Raw genomic sequence first — 13,614 nt, 5'->3', positions numbered from 1 at the left:
GACACCCTTTCCTTCACCCTTCTGGCTACACAAGGTAATGGCTTCCCAAATGTTGGTAGTCCTGGTGCTCCGTCACCCATTGTTGCATTCCTAATCCAGCTAGTGCCTCTGTCAATAGACTTTTGTCTGAGATTCTTAAGTTGCAATGTTTCAAAATACAGAGAAAGTATATCCCTTTGGGTGTACATTTTTTTTTTTTGGCCAAGACCCCAATTATTAAAACTGGCTACAAATAAGTACACAAAACCCAAAAGATTTCCAATATACTAGCAATGTGTAGCAAGTAGATCAGAAAGAGATCTCAGATCCTGGAGCAGATCTCTATCCTGTGTGGGCATGTGTACCTTGTGTAATCTGTGTGGGTTTATTTCTATACATCTGTTTGTTTTTGTTCATTGACTTATATATTTCTTTTTCTGTCTTTCTTTTTTTTTTTGACAGGCAGAGTGGACAGTGAGAGAGAGAGACAGAGAGAAAGGTCTTCCTTTTTTTGCCGTTGGTTCACCCTCCAATGGCCACCACAGCCGGCCCACCGCGCCTATCCGAAGGCAGGAGCCAGGAGCCAGGTGCTTCTTCTGGTCTCCCATGGGGCGCAGGGCCCAAGCACTTGGGCCATCCTCCACTGCACTCCCGGGCCACAGCAGAGAGCTGGCCTGGAAGAGGGGCAACCGGCACAGAATCCGGCGCCCCGACTGGGACTAGAACCTGGTGTGCCGGCACCGCTAGGCGGAGGATTAGCCTATTGAGCCGCGGTGCCGGCTATATTTCTTAGTAATATATTAGCAAAGACATATTTAAAAATACTATGGGCTATGAAAAGTAGAAGAGATTAAAATTATGGTACTTACCACATTACTGAAAGGTAAGGCTAAATATAATTGAAGAAATCAATTTCTAAATTAGTTTATAATGAAATGCCTATACAAATTTCATTAGATTTTAGAGTATTTTTGAAACTTGGTAGAGATTTCAAAGTTCTTTTGAAGAATAAACAAGTAAGAATAGCTAATAAAACTTTGAAGTTCATTGGAAGAATAAGCAAATAAGAATAGCTAATAAAATTTTATAAGTGGATTTAAACGTGGGAGCATTTGATACATTCAATATTTAGCCAAAATGTGATATTAGCCTAAGGATTTAGAGAGAAATGGGACAATAAAGTGACCTACAATGTATCCTCTTGTGCACATATTTGAGTTTATTAAGTAATACTTGCAATAATTGGGAAAAAGAGAAAGTTAACTAATGTTTTAGGGACAATTGCATAAGAATTTATCTTATTTGTATATTAAAATAAATTTAATGTATATTTTAAAGTGCTAAATGTAAAAAAGGCATTAACATCTAGAAGAAAAAGTATTATGAATTTATGATATGGATATTGGGAATGATACTTGAACTTAAGAGCAATGGAAAAAATCATAAAGAGAACAGTAATAGTTTCAAACACAGGATAGTTTGAAGTTATTTTAAAATGGGTGGATTTGATTCTATTATTGGATACCTTGTTATTCCATTATATAAATAAATTTAAAAGACAAATGTAAGATAATATTTCTAATATGATAATGGCTAGGTTAATATATAGGGACCTCACAGAAATTCATTCTGTCTCACTCACTCATGCATACATGTACATATACACACACACTGCAAATGGGCAATGTAGTACATAAACCTGCACAGATTACTGGAATAAAGTTTGATGAGATAACATGTCACTATGTTGTCCAAGGTAAGAAAGAAATAAAAATCTTCAGTACTGGGTTCACAGAAATTATCCCTTTTATATATATATATCATATATAATATATCTAAATATATATTATTGTCGTCAGAGTTTAAATTAGATTAACATTTCTTTAAATTTTCTAATTGACACATAAAAATTGTATACATGTATGGGGTAGCTTATGATGTTTTGATATATGAATACATTGTATAATATTTAAATCAGGGTAAACATACCTTTGCAAAAATACTTATTTTTTTCTTTATGGCAAAAACATTCAAAATCATTTTTTCCAATCTTTCCTTTTTTTAAAAAAAAGATATACTACATTGTCATTATTAATAGTCTCCCTGCAATATGAATTAACTTGTCTTAAAGACATCTAGACTATTAAAAAAGTATATGCTCTTTGGCACAGAAGTTTCATATCAAGAAATATGACTTGGAATGTGTGCAATAAATAGAGACCTGCAATGCTTCATGATCATCTGAGAAATGCATTGATGACAATTTTTTTTGTGTGAACATGAGCAAGTACTTACACAAACCTGGATGGTGTAGGTCATTCACTCCATGTGACCACTTGTTGCAATCCAGAGACAAGGTCAAATGAGATGTATGAAACTTGCTAGGGTGACACAACATACTGTGTTATGTACATGTTTTAAAATAAGAACCTAAGAATACACCCTAAGATAACAAGAAAAGTATAATATAGCATATACTAAATCAAGTCTTTTTTTTTTTTAAGATTTTATTTATTTATTTGAGAGGTAGAGTTACAGACAGTGAGAGGCAGAGACAGACAGAAAGGCCCTCCTTCTGTTGGTTCACTCCCCATGTAGCTGCAATGGCCAGAGCTGCACTGATCCGGAGCCAGGAGCCAGGTGCCAGGCACTTCTTGGTCTCCCACGTGGGTGCAGGGGCCCAAACACTTGGGCCATCCTCTACTGCTTTCCCAGGCCACAGCAGGAACTGGATTGGAAGAGGAGCAGCTGGGACTAGAACTGGTGCCCACATGGGATGATGGCGCTGCAGGTGGAGGATTAACCTACTGCCCCCAATCAAGTCATTTTTTATCATCAGTATTGCATACTATACATAATTGCTTGTTGTATACTTTTATATTACTAGCAGCACAGTAGGTGTGTTGACACCAGCATCACACAAACAAATCAGAAAGTTAAACCAGGTGGAATTTGAGACTCTCTATTTCTTCTTTCACCATAAAAAAGCAAAAATCTAAAAGGATATTTCCAGAAATGAGAAGCTTGGTCAAACAAAAATAAATTAAAGGTAAGACCGGCACCGTGGCTCAATAGGCTAATCCTCCGCCTTGCAGTGCCAGCACACCGGGTTCTAGTCCCGGTCGGGGCGCCGGATTCTGTCCCGGTTGCCCCTCTTCCAGGCCAGCTCTCTGCTGTGGCCAGGGAGTGCAGTGGAGGATGGCCCAAGTGGTTGGGCCCTGCACCCCATGGGAGACCAGGAGAAGTACCTGGCTCCTGCCATCGGATCAGTGCGGTGCGCAGGCCGCAGCGCGCCAGCCGTGGTGGCCATTGGAGGGTGAACCAACGGCAAAAAAAGGAAGACCTTTCTCTCTGTCTCTCTCTCTCTCACTGTCCACTCTGCCTGTCAAAAATAAAAAATAAAAATAAAAAATAAATTAAAGGCAAAGAAGACACTTAGGAACAGGAAATGGTGCTCACCCTGGGTGTAAAGGCGGGTGAAGTCCAACAGCTATCAAGGCAGCTGAGCCATCCTTGGTGAGCACAGCACAACGAAATGCTGCTGGAGGCTGGGAGAATTCAGTAGCTGTGGAGAAGACAAAACAGCCCACTCCAGCAATATTAGTTCCCACCAGGCCTCTAGAGGCTTGATCAGTTGAGGGAATGTGTGGAACAAGGGCGGTTTTCCAGGTGAAAAAAATGTGAAGGCTAGGAGCAGATGTTCCCTTAGTAAGGGGATTTCTCAACAATGCCTCATCAGGCCTTGTGGCCAAGGAGGGAGCAGTGCCAACTCCCAGGCACCCAAGAGGGTCTGCTGTCTGACCAAGTCCCATTTGTTCCAATGTCATTTTTTTCTTCCTAGACTCTCAGGAATGTGGGAAGAGTTTTGACTATTGCAAAAAGCCAGGGGAAAAATCACTTCCAATGAGATACTTGGGGGTTACCACAAGTTTTAAATACACCAGGAAGGGAAGGCTGTCCCAATGCCACTCAGGGAGTGAGACAAGGTGCACAGGGAAGTTTCCCCTCTAGGGAATCAACATTTTAAATCAACTGGCTGGAGATGGCTAATTGGCAAAGCTAAGAAACGACATATCTTTGTCCATGTTCTTCCCATAAATACCAAGGAGTTTCTCTATTGCCTCCTGATGTAAACTTTTAATGCTGTATTTTAATTTTTTTAAAGGTTTATTTATTTGAAAGACAGAGTAACAGAAAGAAAGAGGGAGAGGGAGAGAGAGAGCGAGAGCGAGAGCGAGAGCGAGTGAGCAAGCGAGCTAGGTCTTCCCTCTACTGGTTCATTCCCTAAGTGGCCACATGATATGCTTATGTTTTATTCCCAAGCATCTTGTTGCTTTGACTTTCGTTCAAAGATAATGGCCCCTCTCTGTAACACAGCACTATAGTCTCTGAGATGTCAGAACCTAAAAAATAGTAGCAAATGGTCCAGCTGCACTGGTGAATGAACCTGGTAAGGCTGTTGAGGCTGTATGGAGAGGGAGAAGCAAATACAGAGGGGGGGACCTAACTCCGGTCTTCATACTTCTTCTTTTCTGATACCTTTCCTTCTGATATCATCATGAGTAGACCTGAACAGGATACACTGTAGCAGACTTTCTGTGAGCCCTACCCATATCTTGTCAGCACCCACGATGCGCTTACACATGGTGCCTTCATTCTGAAAGACACTACAAGTCTCTCCGAGGGTTTTTCTTTGACCATAGGAGCAGAGCAGGTAGAATTATTATTCCTCTGGCAGTAACTTCTGCAACTGAGGACAAATGGGCATTGGAGGATAAACATCTATCCTCCTCACTCGTGGGTGGGACATTTCTGAGGAATATTGACAGACTACCGAAAGAAGCAGGATTTTTTTTTTTCATTTTAAACAAGAAGTTTATTTAAACAAGACGCTTGTCTTGAAGGGAAACTATCTAGGATTCATTTTTTTAAGAGTAATTTACCCCTACTTAAAGACAGATTGCCCTACATGTAACAGCTATGTACAAAAGTTATAAAATTGTCCTTGGTTTTACAATGATAAATGAAAAACATTAAAATTCTCCAATCAAACAAGGTATGCAAGGATTTTTATGTTGTTGGTTTTTTTTTTTGTTAAAACAGTGAGAGCAAAATAATTTACTGGAATATAAAGATAAGAGCTGAATGAGCATGCCACTCATGGAGAAAGGGGGTATTTTCACAGAACCAGGATTTTTCCCCATTCCATCTCCATTTGATGTCAATCAAAACATACCATTGGCCATTTAGTTTAAAAAAAAAGAGAAAGAAAAGAAAAAATGCAATATGCTTGTGCACATACACCAGTTACTTTGTGTACAATAAAGGAATGGGGAGGGGAAATGAAAGAATAGAGACTATGCTGCAGTAGTCAGGGTGTGGTGGAACCCTGTCGCAGTTTTCTGGCTGAGAATGTGTTCTTGGTCTGAAGGACAGAGTTCTGGAGTAAAGCAGCGGGTTCCCTTTTCAGTAGACACCGCCCGTCTGCTGCTGGAACACATCAATCGTATCTTCGTCCTCCATTTCCAACTGTGCAGGTGTGTCTGATTCACTGATTGGCTGCCCGTCAAATCGGAATCTGATCTGCCTCATTGACAAACCCTGTCGTTCACAATAGGCTTTCATTAGTTTACTAAGTGGTGTATGCCTCTTAATCTTAAACTGCACCACAGAACCATCCTGCCCCACCACCTTCAAATTAATATGATCGTTGTTCTCAGTCTTGACTCCTTCCTTGGGCTTTTCGTCGGCCATGGCGAGCGCCGGAGTCTCCTCAGCTGCTGCTTCACAAAAGAGGTACCAGGTCCGCACCGAACCGAGCACACAAGCAGCACCAGGAGCAGCAGAAGAAGGAGGCGGCAGCGGTGGATGAAGGAGAGGGCGCGAGAAGCAGGATTGAGTACCAGGTGTTCAGAGGGATCATTTGCTCTCTACTGAACCCATTGTTGTTTTTTTCTCTGCTTTGTCTCACTTCCCCTCTGCTTTCCCGGTGCTTCCTGGGATCATCTACTGTGGGGAGCAACCGGAACTAGACTAAATTACTGGAACTGCTAAGACTAATTCTATGCATCTGATCTCCCACAATATGGCGCTGAGAGACAGCAAACAACTTCCACACAGCTGCCTTGCCAATTCAACTAACAAGCTGCAGGAGCTGATCTTGCTCCTGATTGGAGGAGAGCAGCATGCTCGGCGTGTAGGCAGCAGAGTTGGGATTGGTGCAAGAGGACCCCCCGCGGAGGCGGGGGTCCGGCAGCAAACCCGGGACAGCGTCGTTCCTCTGCGAGTGGGGGACCGGCAGCAAACCCGGGAAGGACCGGCAGCAAACCTGGAAGGGCTGGGGAAAAAGAACAGTGCAGGGTCCGGTGTTGTTCCTCCGCGAATGGGGGAGTGACAATCTACCGACTCAACTCCACTTCACTTTGTCTCAGAACTGCTTCTGAGGGAAGTTACACTGATAGAATAAGCATTTCCTTAGAAGAATAAATGAAACTTAGAGGACAAATGAAAATTTGAAGTCCGGGATGTTTCTTGAAACATGCAAAAAGTCATGGTCATTGTTGTCATAGTGTACAGTGGATGAAGGGACTGGAAGCCTCAGAAAAGTGGGGAAGCTAGAATGGAAATTCAGTGCTATGTACATCCCCAAATCTGTGCTACATAAATCTACAAAGCACACCTGATGATTGTGTCGTACAGGAAGTTGCAGAAGATAGAGCATTTGTTGGGGTTTTAAGGAATGGTCTGGCAAGAGGAACACCAGCCTCACTGACAAGGAAAGCGATGGTCCCTCACGCAGGCCAGGGCTGATATGGGAGAGGCCATTGCATTCTAGACTCACCAACATTAATGGGATGATGCAGGGACCTCGATTTTTATTCTCTGTTCTTCCACATTTCTACTTGCATGCTAACCATTTCTTTCTAAGGACCTCTCTTCTCAAAAAATACGACCTTGTAAATAAATCCAGTAACTACTACCATCCCCTACCAAGGCGCTGTTTTTCAGTGTTTCCCAGTAGAGCTAAGGAGTTAGCAGGCATATCATATGGCATCCCAGTAACCGCAGGCACTGTTTGTCACGTTTTCTCAGCACAACCTGTAGCCTGCTTTCTTACCCTGCCATATACAGCAACTTCTATCAAAGTTGAGTTCTACCATAACAAAGTAGTTAAAAATGGGGCACCAGGCAGAAGATGGCATTCTGAGAAACAAAACTTCAGAATCTCAGTTGTGTAACCAAATACATGCTTGCTTCTCATTCACATCATAGTTGTTTGGTGAGTGTTCTTTCACGTGTCCAAGGACCCAGATTGTTTCCACTGTGGCTTCCTCATCTTCTGGGAACCATTCATTGGGTCCCTGAGTGCAGCCAGGAAAGAGAATCTAAGAGTATGTAGGGACTCCTTGGGAGATTTTGGACATCAGGCTTGAAAATAATTTTCATTTACTTTGTTCCTATTTCACTGGCCAGCACTAAGTTGTTTGTTTGCATTCCTTGCCTTACAGCATCAAGGAGACTAGAAAATAGAATAATATTGTACACAAGAGGAGGAAAAACATGTGTATTGATGAGTACGAACATCCTCTGAAACTTTGAATGTGGACCATTAGGTTGTTTACTGAATTAGGCTGAGACTATCACTGCATCCTTAATGTCTCAGTGAGAGGCACATAGTAGGATCTCAATAAATATTTACTGAATGGATGCCTTACTGAGTGAATAAGTGATTGATTATTGTGAATGAATGAAATTTTGCATACTAGCATAGTTAGAAAAATTATGCCTAGGCAGCGGTAAAAATCACTGAAGTTCAGGGGGATAATTTAAGGTCAATGTCAACATATTTTACTACAGACAGGAATAACTCAGAGTTAGATTTTTTTTTTTTTTGGTCAGATGCAGGAGAAAGAACAGTTTTGAAGACCCTGTGAAATGCATGCTCTTTTGAGGATAAAGTCTCAGAAAATAGAGTGAACAATGTATTCAATATTGTAGCATGCAGAAATATTTATAAACCGTCTTTTTATTGGAGTGGGATATTGGAACATTTTGGCTTTAACAGGTATTGTTTCATCTATATCACTTAGAAAATTAGCTCAGTTGGCTAATCCTCCGCCTGCAGTGCCGGCACCCCGGGTTCTAGTCCCGGCTGGGGCTCCGGGTACTAGTCCTGGTTGCTCCTCTTCCAGTCCAGCTCTCTGCTGTGGCCCGGGAGGGCAGTGGAGGATGGCCCAAGTGCTTGGGCTCTGCACCCGCATGGGAGACCGGGAGGAAGTACCCGGCTCCTGGCTTCGGATTGGCGCAGCGCCAGCCATAGCAGCCATGAACCAACGGAAAAGGAAGACCTTTCTCTCTGTCTCTCTCTCACTGTCTATAACTCTACCTGTCAAATAAAAAAAAAAGAAAATTTTTACTTTAAATGTTTTATTTTATAAGAAGTATATTTTTAAATTTTATTACTTTTCCATTTTATTTGAAAGGCAGAGACACAGACAGACAGACAGACACGGAGATATCTTCTATTTGCTGGTTCACTCCTCAAATTCCTGCAGCAGCCAAGGCTGGCCTAGGTGGTATGCAGGAGCCCAGAACTCCATAAGGTCTCCCGTGTGCGTGGCAGGGTTCAAAGTACTTGAGCCATCATCTGCCACCTCGTAGGATGTATTGGCAGGAAGTTGGATTATAAATAGAGTAGCTGGGACTTGAACCAGCTACTTTAAAAAAAAAACACTTTTATTTAATAAATATAAATTTTGAAAGTACAACTTTTGGATTATGGCAGCTTTTCCCCCCATAACCACCCTCCCACCCACAGCCATCCCATCTTCCACTCCCTCTCCCATCACATTCTTCATCAAGATTCATTTTCAATTATCTTTATATACTGAAGATCAACTTGGTATATACTAAGTAAAGATTTCAACAGTTTGCACCCACACAAATGTACAAAGTATAAAGTACTGTTTGAAGACTAGTTTTACCATTAATTCGTATAGTACAACACACTAAGGACAGAGATCCCACATGGGGAGTAAGTGCACAGTGACTCCCGTTGTTGATTCAACAATTGACACTCTTATTTATGACACCAGTAGTCACCCGAGGCTCTTGTCATGAGTTGCTAAGGCTTTGGAAGCCTCTTGAATTCACAAATTCCAACCTTATTTAGACAAGGCCATGATCAAAGTGGAAGTTCTCACCTCCCTTCAGAGAAAGGTACCTCCTTCTTTGATGACCCATTCTTTCCACTGGGATTTCACTCACAGAGCTCTTTCATATAGGTTTTTTTTTTTTTTTTTTTTTTTTTCCCCAGAGTGTTTTAGCTTTCCATGCCTAAAATACTCTCACAGGCTTTTCAGCCAGATCCAAATGCCTTAAGGGCTGATTCTGAGGCTAGAGTGCTGTTTATGACATCTGCCATTCTATGAGTCTGCTGTGTATCCCGCTTCTCATGTTGGATTGTTCTCTCCTTTTTAATTCTATCAGTTATTATTAGCAGACACTAGTCTTGTTTATGTGATCCCTTTGACACTTAATCCTATCATTATGATCAACTATGAACTGAAACTGATCACTTTGACTTGTAAGATGGTATTGGTACATGCTACCTTGATGGGAACCAGCTACTTTGTTATGAGATGTGGGCATACTAAGCAGTAACATTGGCCTCTGCCACACACTCCCCTTAACACTTTAAAATTAAATATTTTCTTTAGGATATTAACCTTGTGGATTTTTCAAGTTTAAAATATAGATATTTTAAGTTATAAATATTTTTATGCTACTGAAATAGTTTGCTGAATTGATTTATAAATGCTTTTTGTAGTACCTTTTGTGGGCTACCATGCTGTATCTAAAGTTCTTTGCACCACACTCTAGTATTGAATTTGAAAGAAATCACATTTTCTCTAGTTTGGTGTTTGAAAATAGAAGTTAGAATTTGATTGGTAAAGAAATAGGGGAGTAGAAAGAGCCAGGCTAAGAAGTTATGAAGACAGGTGCTGAAAGCCAGACTCTGCCACCTTTCAGCTAGGATCCTTCTTGCCTATGTTACCTATTTTCTCGTGGCTTTTTTTTTTTTTAAATAGTCCTCCTATGCTAGCATTATCATGAGGACTAAATGGGATAGGGGATGGAAAAAATTTAGTGGTATCTGACACTCTGACACTTTGCTGGGACTTGAACCACCTTGAAAAAGAAATAAAGCAAACCCTGTTTGTGGCTGATTTGGGTCTCTTATTCTTCCCTATGATTGACAATGTTTCTCAAACAGAGAATTAGAGACATCAGGTTGGGATGGCTGAACACTGTCCTGTTATAGGTAAGATGGCCTTAGGATGGTAAAGCGATTTCAGCTGTCTGGTCCTGGTGGAAAGGTTGCCAGCTTCTCCCAAGTCTACTGGAAAAGAGAACAAAGGTTTGGCTGACTGGAGTTCTCCTATGCTTAATGCGGCATTTGCTATATCCTGTTTCCGATTTCTTAAGAATGAATTCAACTACACTGCAATTTATTTAAAAGCAAACTTTTGCTAGGCTTTTATGATTTTCTTCCACATCTTTTTTAGTTGTCTTTCCCATAATCAGTTCAATAATAATTTTACATTCAATTTTACTGAGATTTTTCTAATCAGTGAGTTGTTCAGAGAAATTCTTTCCTTTTTACACTCAGAGTTCTTTAGTTTCAATAATACTTAATCAAATTACATGTCAATTATGCAACCAATACAACTGGCCTAAGCAGTTTTGGAAAGAAACACAGCCTTTTGAAGACCAGGCACACATCAGGGATTGCCTGCTAACACAGCTGGCATTGATTTGTTTCCAAGCAGGAAGTATAAGTTTGATTAGTCCAGTGAGTCTGGTAAGTAAAACTTGATTGAAAGAACTTATATGAATTGAATTATAGATTAGTACATGGTTTTCTTTTGCAGAAAATGTAAGTAATTATAAGTGTGAAATGTAACTGTTTTATGCAATACTAAACTTTCAGAACAAAATCGTAAATTAACACTGGCCATCCAGATGTTCTAGCTGATAAAGACACAATTTTAATGATTGAATATTTCAGTTTTCAACTGAATGCTCTTTTTTTAAAAAAAAAAAAATTCCACTTTAGGCACTCAATGAATATTTGTTTAATTTTAAAAATGGACTCAGTGAAGCTTTATCACATTAAAAATCTTAAATAGCTATTCAACTTTAGGATTTTTTTTTTTTTTCAAAAGAAATTAGGTTACATGGTAAACAAAAAGTCCTGTGTGATCAGCTCCTGCCAGTTGGCTAGAAAGACTCAGATATCACATGGTTGGTAGTATACAAAGTAAGTGAAAAAGAATCTGATGAAAAAGGAAGGAAAAATCAGAAGATCCAAGGTGCTCAGCTGATGTGAAAGTGTGCCCAAAATGCATGGCGCTGTCTCCAGAGTCCTTGGTGGTACAGCAAGGCAGAGAAAGTAGATTGCCTTTGAGAGATGGAGAAGGAAGCTGACTTTAAAAGATACAAATAGAATCTTCTTGATGCAGCATGAATATTTCCCCATCTTTATTGAAAAATGGCAAAAATAAAACAAAGGCTGAAGGCCAAACCAGGGGCAGGGAGAGGCAGAGCAAAGGCAACAGAGTGCATTGTCTATGCCAGTTCTTTGCTTGGGCCAGCAGCAGGGCTCACTACTGACTTGAATTCATTTTCCTTCCTGAAGGGTCTTGGCTATGTGGCGGAGTCTCAGGTTTCAAGATTTAGATGTTTAGTGTACCAAGTCTATTTCTAATGTTGTTATTTGCCCAGGGAAATGCTAACTTATCCTTATGTTCATGTGGGTTTTATTTCACTGGATTTTTGGATTGTTTCTCGCTCTTATACTTAGATATTTCACTTACTTTCTTAAGATCTCAGCAATGCATTCAAAAGCATGATTATAGTAATTTATTGAGGACAGGAACTTGCACTGCAGTAAAGATATTCATCTGAGTATCTCATCTACAATATTGGAGTAAGCTGGCCCATTAATGTCTTAGAAACATAAATGAGAAAGGAGCAGATGTCTAATTAGAATACGTTCATGGACATCAGCTTCTACTAAATGAAAATAACTGTTTCTGCATTTGCTTCAGGCTTTTTCCTTCAAACACGGTCTAGCACATTTCTCCTCTGGACTCCATAGACAATGTCAATACAATATAACTTTGTCTGTTGATTTATTTTCCAATCGATAGCTTATTTGACATTTTCAGTGTCCAGGTATGATCAAAGAACCAAATATTCCCAATGCTAATCTGACCAATCTGATCACTATTGTTTCTTCATATGAACTGGAAGCTGAAGTTCATAGGGATAAGACAGACCGAGTTCAATGCTGGTGAAATAATAAAAATTTTCAAAAACTTGCATATAACATTAGCATGACTTTTCAGACAGAATATAATTGTGTCACAGACTAAAAGTTGGAAAAATATATACCAGGCTTATGGAAACCAAAAATGAGCAGTTGAGCAGATGTAGCTATCCTGATGTCAGATAAAACAGACTTTAAAAAAACCATGAAAAGAGATAAAGGAGGACATTATTTTTTGACAAAGGTTCTATTCAGCAAGAAGACATAACAATCATAAATATATATGCACTCAACACAAGACCACCCAGATATACACAGCAAAAACTATTAAACCTAAAGGGGGAGATAGACTCCAATACTACATTAGTGGGTGACACCAAAACTCCCACTCTCATCAATGGGCATATCTACAGAGAAAATCAATAAAGATACACTGGAGTTGAATCATACGATCAAGCAAATGGACCCAATAGATATTTACAGGAAATGTTACCCAGCAGCTACAGAATACACACTATTCTCCTCAGCATACAGAACATTTTCTGGGATAGATCACATATGAGGCCACAAATCAAGTCTCAACAAATTTAAAAAGATTGAAACCACGTTATGTGTCCTCTCAGACCATAAAGGAATAAAACTAGGGATCAATAACAAGAAGGACAGTTAAACACTTATAAAGACTTGGAAATTAAACAACATGCTGCTGAATGATCAATGGGTCATTGAAGAAATTACAAAGGAAATAAAAAACTTTCTTCAAATAAGTGAAAGTGAAAACACAACATAGCAAAACCTGTGGGATACAACAAAAGCAGTAGTAAGAGTGAAGTTTCTGGCATTAAGTGCTTTCATTAGAAAAAGAGAAATGTCTCAAAGATCTAATGATGCATCTTGAAGGCTTAGAAAAATAAGAACAAACCAAATCAGTAGGAGGTGAGAAATAATAAGGCTCAGAGCAGAAATACATGAAATGTAAACAAAAAAATTCAGAGGATCAAGAAAACAAAATGTTGGTTTTTGAGAAGATAAATGAAACAGATAAGCCCCTAGCCAGACTAACCAAGAAAAAAAGACAAAAATACTCAACTACATAGAGATGAAAAAAGAGACATTATAACCCACAACACTGAAATACAAAGGATCATAAAAAAGTACTATGAGTGCCTGGGCTGTGGTGTAGTGGATAAAGCTACCACCTACAGTTCCGGCATCCCATATAGGTGCTGGTTTGAGTCCTGGCTGCTCCACTTCCAATCCAGCTCCCTGCTACTGAACCTGGGAAGTCAATAGTCCTTGGG

General features: G+C 39.9%; 1 pseudogene; it reads right to left on the bottom strand.

Moving 5' to 3' along the window:
* Positions 1–5,270: 5,270 nt before the first annotated feature.
* On the bottom strand, positions 5,271–5,793 carry LOC100344452 (small ubiquitin-related modifier 2 pseudogene; annotated as a pseudogene).
* Between the last annotated feature and the right edge of the window lie 7,821 nt (positions 5,794–13,614).

The sequence above is a fragment of the Oryctolagus cuniculus genome, chromosome 1 (genome assembly GCF_964237555.1).
Source record: "Oryctolagus cuniculus chromosome 1, mOryCun1.1, whole genome shotgun sequence".
In the NCBI taxonomy this organism is placed as follows: Eukaryota; Metazoa; Chordata; class Mammalia; order Lagomorpha; family Leporidae; genus Oryctolagus; species Oryctolagus cuniculus.
This window is presented reverse-complemented; position numbering and strand designations above follow the sequence as displayed.